Here is a 12,161-nt window from a genome sequence, read left to right on the forward strand (position 1 = left end):
GCGACCTTATTAACCACGTCTGATGATGTCACTCAATGGATGACATCAGATCAGCGTCGGCTCTGAACCCCGCTGTTACAGTGACTTTTGAGTCGGCCTACTTCTCCTATAGCTGCCAACAGCCTGCCGACATTCACAGTTAGAGAAAGGCTGAAAATAAGCTCATGTGCTTGTGGCCCCGGGCCCCCAAAACATTACATCTGCCCCTGGTAATAATAATGAGAGCTCAGCGCGAGCGGCCGGATGAGACACGGAGCGATGCGTCCTGCTGTTTCTAAATAATTCATCCAAAGTCTGATTAAAGCTGAAACTAACACAAAGTCGTCTGTAGAGTCTAAAGAAGTCACTTTCACCTCTGCAGATGTGTCTGTTTCAGACACTTTGGTGCTGTGAGGAGAAGCTGCGCTCTGTCTGTCTGTCTCACTGCGCTGCTGTGGAGCGGGCTGTTTGATCCACATGTGAAGCTGGAGTGGCTGTTGGAAATGTTCAGGGTTGGGGCAGCTTTATTTTATCCTGAATTGTGCAGTAATTTGAAAAGTATGTTTAAATGTGAGAGCTGTTAATTAATCATCAATAATCGGTCTGATGATCTATGATGCTAATTGTGGTATCAAAAGCATGGCTGAAATGTGTTCTGTTGACATTCTATCGACTACGTCTCATGTTTCAATCGAGGAAAAGTTGTAGGGCCCAGCCCTAATTTTAAGACATTAGGGTCTTAGCTATAGGACCTCTGTCGGGGGTGTCGGGGATCCTCCACTGGCACTTTTTTGACACTGTTTTGTGCACTCTGATACTTTATGTAAACTAAAAGCACTAAAACAATTTCCAGTGTGAATCACTTTGTTTTTATTGAGAATTAGAAAATGAAAAGTTGGGGTTTTTTGCTCAGGGGCCAGATGTGGCCTGCAGGCAGTAAGTTAAGTATCACTGTTTAGGGCACATCTGATTTGATGTTTCTAGTAGAGAGATGATATTCTTATCATAAAAACGAGCCAGGGATCTATTACCAGCAGTGGACCAGGGGATCAGGGTGTCGCCCTGTACCTGTTTCCCTCTTAAATATGTTTTTTGATAGCGAATAGTGCGAGATGGCATCACACGAACAGACTCCTGACAGCAGTCATGACAGCTGCACCTGCTCCTGAGCATGCTCAGTGTGAGCCTGCTGGGAGAATTACCATCCACGGCTCCTTTCAGAAAATGCACATGATTCATTCTCGTAAGTTTTCTGGGTGCCGACTGAGACAGAGGTGTGCCACAGCAGGAGGACAGTGGTGAAGAAAATCTTGCTATAGCAGTATTCCACAAAATATTCAACTTTCCTGTTTTTTTTTTCTTTCTCCTTCCTGTTCTCTGTTTAGGACTCAGAGCCCACTGATGAGCTTCGGGGCCAGCTTCGTCAGTTTCCTGGTGAGTTTCCTCTTAGGTGGTGATCAAACGTCATGCAAAATGTGAACAAAGAGCAAAACAGCAATTAATATAATTTTCATAAAAATAATTAACAGCAGAGAAGACCAGTCGTCAGATGAAATGTTGGCATTGTACATTTCTGCATACCACGAATACACAACCTTTGCATGTTTCATATCTTGTCAGCATTTCTAAAGTGACGCATTCAAGCGAACTTTGTCATCGGAAGCTGAAGGGGAAGTGACACACGCCAAGCGGTGGACCAATGTTTAAGACCAACAAACAACAGAACTGGTCGTTTTTTAGCGAGTCATTGTTATGATTTCAGCGGCTTTTTTAGGCACCAAACATGGGTGTTTTTCAGCGTTCCTTCGCTGTTTTTCCAGCAGGATAGTTCCACCAAAAGCTGTTGTTTTTTTTATTAAGATATATCTGCTTTTCCAGCTGGGATTGTGCCCCATAAACCTGAGTTTTTTTTATTACAAACACTGTTTTCAGCTGCGTTTGTGCCAGAAAATTAGGATGTCTTTTAGCAACCCATCATGTATTTTCAGCAGCATTTGTCCACCATCTGTGGTGTGTTTTTCGTGAGCTGTCGCTGCGTTTCCAGTAGAGTTTGTGCCACCAAACGGAGGTGTTTCCTAGTGACTTGTTGGAACCTTTCCAGCAATGCTTTTGCCACTGAACATGTTTTTTTTTTTTTTTTCAAGCCATAATTTTTGATCTTTTTCTAACCAAGCTAACCACAGCGTTGTCGAAGTTTTAGTGAATCTGCTACATTATAACATATAAGATATCTGTGGTTCGTAGATTTTTTTTCTGGTAATTGGACGAACAGATTTAGAGTCATAAGGCAGTTCATAAAGACAGCACCCAGTGTCAGGGGTGTAAGAAAGTATTGATATACTTGTATCTTGCAGTGTTATGTTTTTTTACAACCTTGTATTACATTTTATCAGTTTTCAAAAAACTGTTCAGATTTTTAAATAATAGTTTATGTGCAAGGATTTGTGACAGTGTGTTGTGTTTAAACTCCTGACGGCTTAATAGCACTCTCGATTGCACTCTTCTACTCCAGCGTGACAACATACCAGTGTGTAACTTACCAGGGACTGTCATTAATACAAATGCAGATCAGATTTTATGCACAAAGTGATGTTATCCTAACACTGTTTCTCTAAAATTAGATTTTAAAAAAATGCAATTTATCACCTTGCTCGTAGTAGCATAACCTAGCTATTGCAATATATTAAATGATAACCCTTGTATCGTGATATGTATATCACCAACTCTTACCAATACACGCCTTGACTCCTGACCCAGTATCACCTGGAATAACCCAGTCTGTTAAACTGGTGTCTATCATTGTCACCACTGGCTTCCTTCCCTCTGCTTTTCCATCCATTAACATAATGGATGCATCTTCCTCTCAAGAACAGCAACACTCCCATACAGAAACACATTACATTACTGTTACACACACACACACACACACACACACACACACACACACACTCACCATGAAGCCAGGGATGATGTCATCCTCTGTCCCCAGATGCTAAATGGCCCTGAGGGCAGTGGGGGCAGTGACATGTGACCAACATGAGGGGCATTGGTGCATGTACAGGGACACTTAAAGGGATACTTCACCATTTATCAACCAGCTTTGTATTATGACAGTATGGGTGGTGTGTGTAAAAGAGTGTGAAGTGCTAAACTTCCCTCTGTCTTATAAGCTCACAGGTTTCCCTGCTCATCAGATCAGATCAAAACTGCAGAATGATGCGATGTGTGTCATCCAGTGGTACTGAGCTGACTCTGGGCTGTTGCTTGAACTGCAGGCTGTTCTTCCACGTGTTTTTTTTTTTGCACATGGTTATGTTTAGGCAACTAAGGCACACAATTACCAATGCCAGGATGCCAACAAAAGCTCATGCTGCCATGGATGGTCCAACAAACCTTACATGAAAGTTTGCCGTTTGTTGGATCTATCCAAACCCCCCCCCCCCCCCCCCCCCCCCCCCACCCACAGCTGTAGAGGGACCCTCTCACTCCTTATATTACATCGTTACAGGCAGCATTTCAACCTGATGCAGTCCACAGCGTATCATGAGGACGCGGCTGCGCTCTGAAGTGATGCCGCCTTTCCACGAATCAGGCTCCTCCGGCAGGTGCCATCTGGCCGTCATGTGATGTGTAATTACAAAGCAAACTGTTGTCGGGCGTCAGATCATATGCAGAAAACACAGCAAAAGTGGCAGTATTTGACAACTTTGGGATGATAATGGGCTGGGTGAGGCGATCTGATTGGCTGCTGCAGCTTATTTCTCTCCAGTCTGCAGCCTGCAGAGAGAAAACGCAACAGCAAAGGAACCAAGCAGAGGACAGGAAAGTGAGGCGCCATCACCATTGTTGTGCAGAGAGAACCCTTGTCCTTTTGAAGACGATTACATAACACTCCTACCATCTTTATTACAAGATGTTTCTGTTTGTATGTCGACTCAAGCGCACATCTGCTCTGTGAAACGAAACAATATGATATTGGAGTATGAAGTAAAACATTACTGCTTTTTAAAGATATATTCCAATTTTTTTTTATTGCTTTGCAGAACGCCATGATGACGTTTGAGGAGGAGAAGATGCAGACGGCCTGTGACGACCTGAGGACCACCGAGAAGCTGTGTGAGAGCGACAGCGCCGGAGTCATCGAGACAATCAGAAACAAGATTAAAAAAAGTGTGAGTGCCATTTAAACAAAAGACAGAATATGGACTGTTGCATGGCCCAGGGATTGGGTTTAGGCAGGTGAAAAAAATGTCAAACCAGTTTGATATTAAACTAAATACCGAACTAGATCTGTGTACCGAATTTTACCACTAGGTGTCCCTCTTGACTCAGCAGGCCCTGCTGTGTGAACATTATGACACCGTGTCCCGACAGAGAACTCTCGTCTATTTCGTGAAGTCAGCGCCCTCTGTTCATACTGAATCCACTAAATATGCACCTCTGTTACGTCATGTAAAAAAACAGCGTAGATATTAGCTATGCAGTCAAGATCAGACCGAAGACGTAAGACGACGTAAACACTGACAGAATGGGTGAGTAGCCTACTCGCTGTCTTCCTGCGTCTGTAATATTACTTTTTAAAACTGAAATCTCAGGCCTTATATATTGCTTCTTTATGATATTTACTGCAGGCAGCAGTGACATCATGCCAAACCCACTCACAGATTTAATTAGTGCTTCTGTGAAATGTAATCAATCAACAACTGACTGAGCTGAGCAGTGTGGGAGCTGCCTCATAGCTCTGGGTCACTCAGGAGACTCTGGCTGCCAGCCTCCGGGTTATGTGTGTTAATGCATGTTGAATGTATGTGTGTGTGTGTGTGTGTGTGTGTGTGTTACAGATGGACTCCCAAAGGTCAGGCGTTGTGGTGGTGGACCGCCTACAGAGGCAGATTATTGTGGCTGACTGTCAGGTGTACCTCGCCGTGCTCTCCTTCGTCAAGCAGGAACTTTCAGGTAACCCAATCTGTAACCAGTACTCAAGGCGTGATATCAACATGGCAGTGAGAGTCTGACTGCATGTAGACCATAGATTCATTATAAAAATACATTTGGCAACTCAAAAGAAATATCAGACTGATTTTATTCAGGGGCAAAATTAATAAAATGAAAAGCAGGAAATCCTCACATCATATTTTATGAGCTCTTCGTATGTTTTTTTTATGTGAAATCTTAATTTGTACAGTAATTAAAGTTGTCATACTAACTGGAAAAGTGTGCTCAGTGCGGTGCAGATCTCCACCAGGCAGCTGTCCAGGGGGATCGCGCCCTGAATTCCAGCCGACGGGCCGCAGCGTGTTTGAGAAGCTAAAAATAAAAGAGGCTTGTCTATTGAGTCTGAGTTGTGAAAATATCGATACAATGTGAGGATGAAATCTTTGATCCATGACGTCCATAACTGGACTTCTAAGAGTATTAAATTTGTCTGTTGGATACAGCACAACAAAGCAGGAAATAACAACAGTTAACAACATTAAAACAGAAAAAAAAAAATTAAACCATGTACCCTCAAGAAAAAATGACAAAATCTGCAAGCCCTCAAAATGAGCCAAGCAAAGCACTGAAACATTCCTGTTGTGGTGTGACCTAAGGCAGGGATGCATTTGTGGGATTTTAGGAAATTTCCAGGACTTAAGGACATTTTTAGGATTTTAGGACGTTTCTAGGATTTTAGGACGTTTCTAGGTTTCTGGGATTTTAGGACAGTTTCTAGGATTTGTGGACATATCTAGGATTTTCGATTATTTCTAGGATTTTAGGATGTTTCGGGGACTTTAGGACATTCCTAAAATCCTAGAAACATCCAAAAATCCTTGACATGTTTAAAATCCAAATGAAACGTCCTCAAATCCTAGAAATTTAAAAAAATCCGAAAAATATCCTAAAATCCCAGAAACATCCTAAAGTCTTAGAAATTTCCTAAAATCCTAGAAATATCCTAAAATCCTACAGCTGTATATGGGGCTGTCGAGCTGGCCCCTGGCCTCCTGTCATTCTGCAAAGGGGTCCCTAAGCAAAGCAAGCTGAGTGTCCCTGATCTCTGAAGTTATCACTACATTTCATCCTGAGGGGAACATGAACATCTGTAACAAATTTCATGGAAATCAATCCAACCGTGTGCTTCGAGTTGAGTATCTTCATGGAAATCCTCAGCAAAAGTGTCTTGTTTCCACTAACAGCGTATATCAAAGGCGGCTGGATTCTACGCAAGGCGTGGAAAATGTACAACAAGTGCCACAGTGACATCAGCCAGCTGCAGGAGGCCTGTCAGCGGAGGTCCTCTGTCCACCAGGAGTCCCTCTCGACGGACAACGCCAACCACAATGCTCCGGTGGAGAACTGCGTGACGGCTGAGGCCCTGGACCGCCTCAAGGGCTCCGTCAGCTTCGGCTACGGCCTCTTTCACCTGTGCATCTCCATGGTCCCCCCGCACCTGCTCAAGATCATCAACCTGCTGGGTTTTCCCGGTGACCGTCTCCAGGGCCTGTCCTCCCTCATGTATGCGAGTGAGAGCAAGGACATGAAGGCACCACTAGCTACGTGAGTATCTTATTTTTACAGAGAGAGACGGCATTAGAGAGGGGGGGGGCGTGACAGCCATCTGGATGGACCTGTCACGTCTGCATGATTCGCTGATAGGCTGAAACGCCGCCGGTAATGACAATATATAAGGAGCATGAAGGTCTGTTTAGACAGATCCTCAGGCAGGGTTTTTTGTAGCTTTTCCACTGTCTTGGCTCAAAAGTAGAAGTGTCCAGGCTTGTGCAGTCTATGCCTCTCAGCGGAGGCAGTGACATCTGTGAAAGCACTTCTTAAAACGTATCTGTACTGTACAAAAAAGCCTTTAAATTCTAGTACACTCTTCATCTCAAACGTGTCTTATTTTGTAATCCTTTATTGTTACCTTTATACTTTCATTGGGTATTTGTTTTTATTTTTTATTTATTATAACAGGAATGGATAAAGAAATTTGAAAAAAAATGGTCAAAATCTCTAACTAATGTTACATCTCACCCAGTTCTGTCCATCAGACATGTTCTGGACAAGGAAGACATCTCATTTTGACTTTTTCTTTCCTCTAGGATAAGCTCTTTATATGTTTTGTGTGTAAAATCTTGATTTGTAAAGTATCTAGATTTGGCATACTTACTCGATAAGTGCACTCAGTGGGACGTGCACTTGCAGAATGACTGAAGTGATGCTGCTGTCGTGTGTCGCTCAGGTTGGCCCTCCTGTGGTACCACACGGTGGTGCTGCCTTTCTTTGCTCTGGATGGCTCTGATACGCATGAGGGGCTGCTGGAAGCCAAAGCTATTCTGCAGAGGAAGTCCGTGGTTTACCCCAACTCCTCGCTCTTCATGTTCTTTAAAGGACGAGTTCACAGGTTAGAGGTACGTACAGCAGGCAATCCGTGACACATAAACCAAATTTTTACAGTGTGTAAGAGGTTTATTTGTGTTTTAATGCTGAATAAAGACATTCGGTGTGCAAAATATAAACTAGACAAACCTTTTAGTTTTTACTGTAGAATCTAAGACGCATGCTGTGTCTCAAATTAAATACTTTGGCACGTATGCCTGCTATATTTTGAGTGCTTGAGCACAAGTATGATAAAAATGAAGGGCGCTATGAGTCGCATACATTCAGCACATCCTCTACCAGGTTGCCAGAGGAAGAAATGTTGCAAGATCTTGTGATTGTCATTTCGCAATGGCCGTGCTTGTCTTGAGACAAAACTAGCCTGTCACTCTGCATGTAAATACACAATGTACAACAGTGATACTCAGCATAAGGCCCATGGACAAAATCTGCCCCCCCCCCCAACCATTTTTCTAATTTACAATAACAACAAACACACAAACACTGGGCACTGGGAGTTATTTTTGTCCTTTTAGTCTCCATAAGGTGTCAGAGTGCATAAAACATGTCCCTGGAGGATCCCCCACACCCCCCCACAGAGGTCCTAGTCCTAAAAAAAACACCCTAAAATCCTTGAAACTTCCCCAAATTCTTTAAATGTCCTAAAATCCTACAAATGCCATAAATCTTAGAAATGCTCTAAAATCCTCAAAATGTCTTAGAATCCTAAAGTCCGAGAAAGGTCCTGAAATCTTAGAAATATTTTAAAATCCTACAAACATCCTAAAACCATAGAAATGTCCTGAAATTCTCGTCTTGTCATTTTGCAAAAGTGGCCTCCAAGCAAAGCAAGTTGAGTGTCGCTGATATACACAGTGTAGTAGATGGGAAAGTACTAGCGAAAGTATTCAATTTGAGACACACCACTAAAGTCTCTGTCCAAGCAAATGTAATAAGAAATCATGTCAGACGGTTCATTAACTCACCAACATCTGATCCACCATCTGTTTATCTAACTCTGCCATTCAACACATTGCATGTAGTGTGTCTAACAGAACTACTGTTACCTGTTGGTGTGTGTGCTCTCTCCTCTGTCCTCAGTGCCATATCAACAGTGCTTTGGCCTGTTTCCATGATGCATTAGAGCTTGCATCAGACCAAAGAGAGATCCAGCATGTGTGTCTCTATGAGATCGGTACGTGTTTGCTCATCGGGTTGACATACCAGCACTTTGCGTGCATCACAGAGAAAGATTAATTTAGCTCTTTTTTCTTTCAGGTTGGTGTAGCATGATAGAGATGAATTTTGAAGATGCATACAGGTCGTTTGAAAGGCTGAAGAATGAGTCGCGTTGGTCGGTGCTACTATGCCTACCTGACCGGAGGTAAGTCTGTCACACACTAACATTTGCTCACTCTGCTGCAGGCTGTTTTCATGCACTGTTTGTACACCCCCCCGGCCCTAGTCCTCATGCTTCTTCCTTCAAACCTAACTTCTGTAACTTCATGCTAATTGCTTAACCTAAAGCTAAGGACATAATGTCATCAGTGGGGTGCTAATTCGTAGGATACGAAGTGTTGTCTGAAGATGCGTTGTCTGCAGAGAACTGTCTACTCTGTTCTCTGTAAAGTGTTTCTTGCGTTTTGTTTTTTTCCCAGTGTGTCAGGGGGCTGCGGGTGACCTGGATGGAGCGAGTGGAGTTTTCAAAGATGTGCAGAAGCTGTTCAAGAGAAAAAACAATCAGATAGAGCAGTTTGCGGTCAAAAGGGTGAGTTTAGCTGCAGATTTTTTGCCATTTTCTCTCTCTTTCAAAAGTCATCACAAGTGTGTTACAAAAGTTTTCCTTCTCTGTCTGATTCCCGTCTGCAGGCTGAGAGACTGAGAAAGATCTCGCCCACCAGAGAGCTATGCATCCTCGGTGTCATTGAAGTGCTGTATCTGTGGAAAGCGCTACCAAACTGCTCGTCATCTAAACTGCAGATAATGAATCAGGGTGACTGTCTCCTTTGTGACTCATCACAACTTAAGTTGTCTGCAGCCAGATTTCTGAGAATTTCATCTTTGGTCTTGATGTCTGTTCAGTGTTGCAGAGTTTAGATGAGGCTTCGTGCAGAGGCCTGAAACACCTCCTCCTTGGTGCCGTTCACAAATGTCATGGAAACACGAGGGATGCTGTTCAGGTATCAAGTCTACATCCAAACATCTATTTTCAGTCAATGCACACTTTGAATGTCACTCAGCCTGCTCTCCTGTCCATTTTCTTCTGTGATCCAGTCATTCCAGCTGGCTGCTAGAGATGAGTACGGTCGGCAGATCAACTCGTACGTTCAGCCGTACGCCGTCTATGAGCTCGGATGTATACTCCTTGCAAAACAGGAGGTAAGTCTGTTGCAGCATTTGCATTTTTACGTATTCACAGTTTTTTATTTGGATTGTGTTGATGTGACCACATGCTTAGTTGTAACTCTTGTCTTTTTTGTATTGCAATCCAGACTCTGGGAAAAGGAAGATCATTGCTGCTTCAAGCAAAGGTAAAATATTTTCAGTGTAATCAGCAACATTAGAATTATTTTTTATTTCACAGGTAACGTAAAGTGATGCATTACATCCACCTACCTGCCCTTCCTACCTTCCTAACCTTCCTACCTACCTGACCTTCCTATTAGGGGTATTCACATAAAGATTATACTGGTATTATCATGAAAGACACGATATGTCACACTGCTACCACCTCCCCTGGGAATCCTAATAAACTAAATCAAACAATACCTGCTTTACCTAAACTTACCTTACCTACCTCCCTACCTACCCACCTACCTAATCTTCCTGCCTTACCTTACTTACCTACCTTAACCTACTTGTAGACCCCACAAAGAATAGCTGCAGCGATGCTCTAACAAATGGGGATCCTAATAAATTTCCTTACCTTACCTTCAATCATGCCTATCAAGAATTTGGCCCCTGGGCCTATTTAGTACCAGGTTTAGGTGCTCATCTTTACTACTGACTTACCCTACCTACCTACCTACCTGCCTTATCTTACCTTACTTACCTAACTACCTATCTATTTATCTTATCTCTAATCTCATGTTTTAGGAGGATTTTACAGGCTACGACTTTGAGAACAGGCTTCATGTCCGCATCCATTCAGCCCTGGCTTCTTTGAAGGAAGTAGTGCCTCAGTGACTGCAGGAAAAGAAGGGAACCTACGATGGCTGAAGTTCGCTCATGGCTTTTTACACCAAGTTTCCAGCCATTTAAAATACCTGTATCATCCCAGTGAGCAAACTCGTGTTTTTCATTCTTAAAGATTTTGGGGAAATACACTCGTTAGTCATCTTACCCTGGCAAATTGATACAAAGTGTCATCTTTTTGTATTTGGTATAGATACTTCATATGGGGATTTGTCAACTCAGCACAAAGTAGACAGAAATGGGTAGCCAAGATATGGCTCGCAAATTACGGCTAAAAACATGGCGTCACGAGATCACTGCCACCTTTGTTTGGGGGAAAGGCAGTGTGTATCGTGTGGTCTGTACGTTTTGATTTTTATCGTATGTGGTAAATTTCACAACCTCAAATTCGATTTAATTGGAAGACTTTTGAGACCAAGCTCTAACCCTGCCACAAAGCAGTCACTAGTGAAAAATTTTAATACCACAGCTTTTCTGAATCTTCATGAACCATTCCTGCTGAAAAAATAATCAGCTTTTGCTGGCAGCTGGTTTTAGTTGATTTTAGCTCGTCGAAGATGGTCTTCGATGGCTCTGATCCAGTTCTTGCTGGTCTTTGATGGTCTGACATGCTGGAAAAATTGACCTTAAACTGGTAAAAAAAACAACAACTGGCCAACCAATTTAACGATCTTAAGCTGATGAAGCAGTTTTTTGCAGCAGGGATATACTCCCTTTACATAAGACATATGTGGGGTTATCAGAAGGTGCTGTTTTCACTTTGATGGAGCTAAGGTGGCTATTTTTCATTGTTTTCTGGCCTATTTCTGAAAAGAATGCGCAGAGATTAAATTAAAATCAATCCTTCACACTGGGCAAAATAACAAACAAGCCTATTTCCCCAAATCTTTGTTTCTTTGAGTGTTTTCCTCACCCGAATGTGTTAGCTAGCTAGTAACAGTTTTCCTCATTGACTTGTGTATTTGGAGGATTTAAGTACCGCCTTCATTCAGTGAGCAGTTCAGTAATAGAAATAATGACATCATATTTCCTTTAAATGTTACTTAGTCACAGATTTTCTTTAAAGTGGAAACAGACAACTTTTATAGCATTTTAAATTGGCATTATTGTAACAACTACCCAGATGTTCAACTAAAAGACAAAAGACAAACACTACAAACGAGACAAAAACCTGGATCGGCCTCATTTTTCTAATGCTGCATTCAGACGCCTTTCACAAGTATTAAGTAAATATATATAAATATATAAAGTTAATACAAGTAAACCTTTGAACCCTGAGCAATTTGGCAAGAAATGTACCGGAAATTGCAAGAAATTTGTAGATTTAGAAACTGTTTTTAAAAAAGGTAAGAAAGAAATGTCGAGATAACTATAGATTTATAATCATCATAACTATTTTAAAAATTATTTTACAAAATTGTTACATTTTTAAGCAGTTTCTCTCAGGGCATTTCCTTGTTTGTTTGTTTTTAGGGTTTTTTCTCCATTTTTTTTGTTGTTGCTTGTTTGGGGGGTGCTATGTTATTATATATATGTATTTGTTCGATTTTTTTGCAAATTTTGATTAATTGTCTTGTCCTTTGTACTAATTTCTTGCAATTTTTTGGGTCACTATTTGAAACTATTTT

The 12,161-nt window shown here is 42.0% G+C and overlaps 1 pseudogene; it reads left to right on the forward strand.

Annotated features, from left to right (window-relative positions):
- The first annotated feature begins 1,356 nt into the window (after positions 1-1,356).
- LOC121938794 lies at positions 1,357-11,766 on the forward strand (annotated as a pseudogene).
- The last annotated feature ends 395 nt before the right edge of the window (positions 11,767-12,161 follow it).

The sequence above is a fragment of the Plectropomus leopardus genome, unplaced genomic scaffold (assembly GCF_008729295.1).
Source record: "Plectropomus leopardus isolate mb unplaced genomic scaffold, YSFRI_Pleo_2.0 unplaced_scaffold3381, whole genome shotgun sequence".
Lineage (NCBI taxonomy): Eukaryota > Metazoa > Chordata > Actinopteri > Perciformes > Serranidae > Plectropomus > Plectropomus leopardus.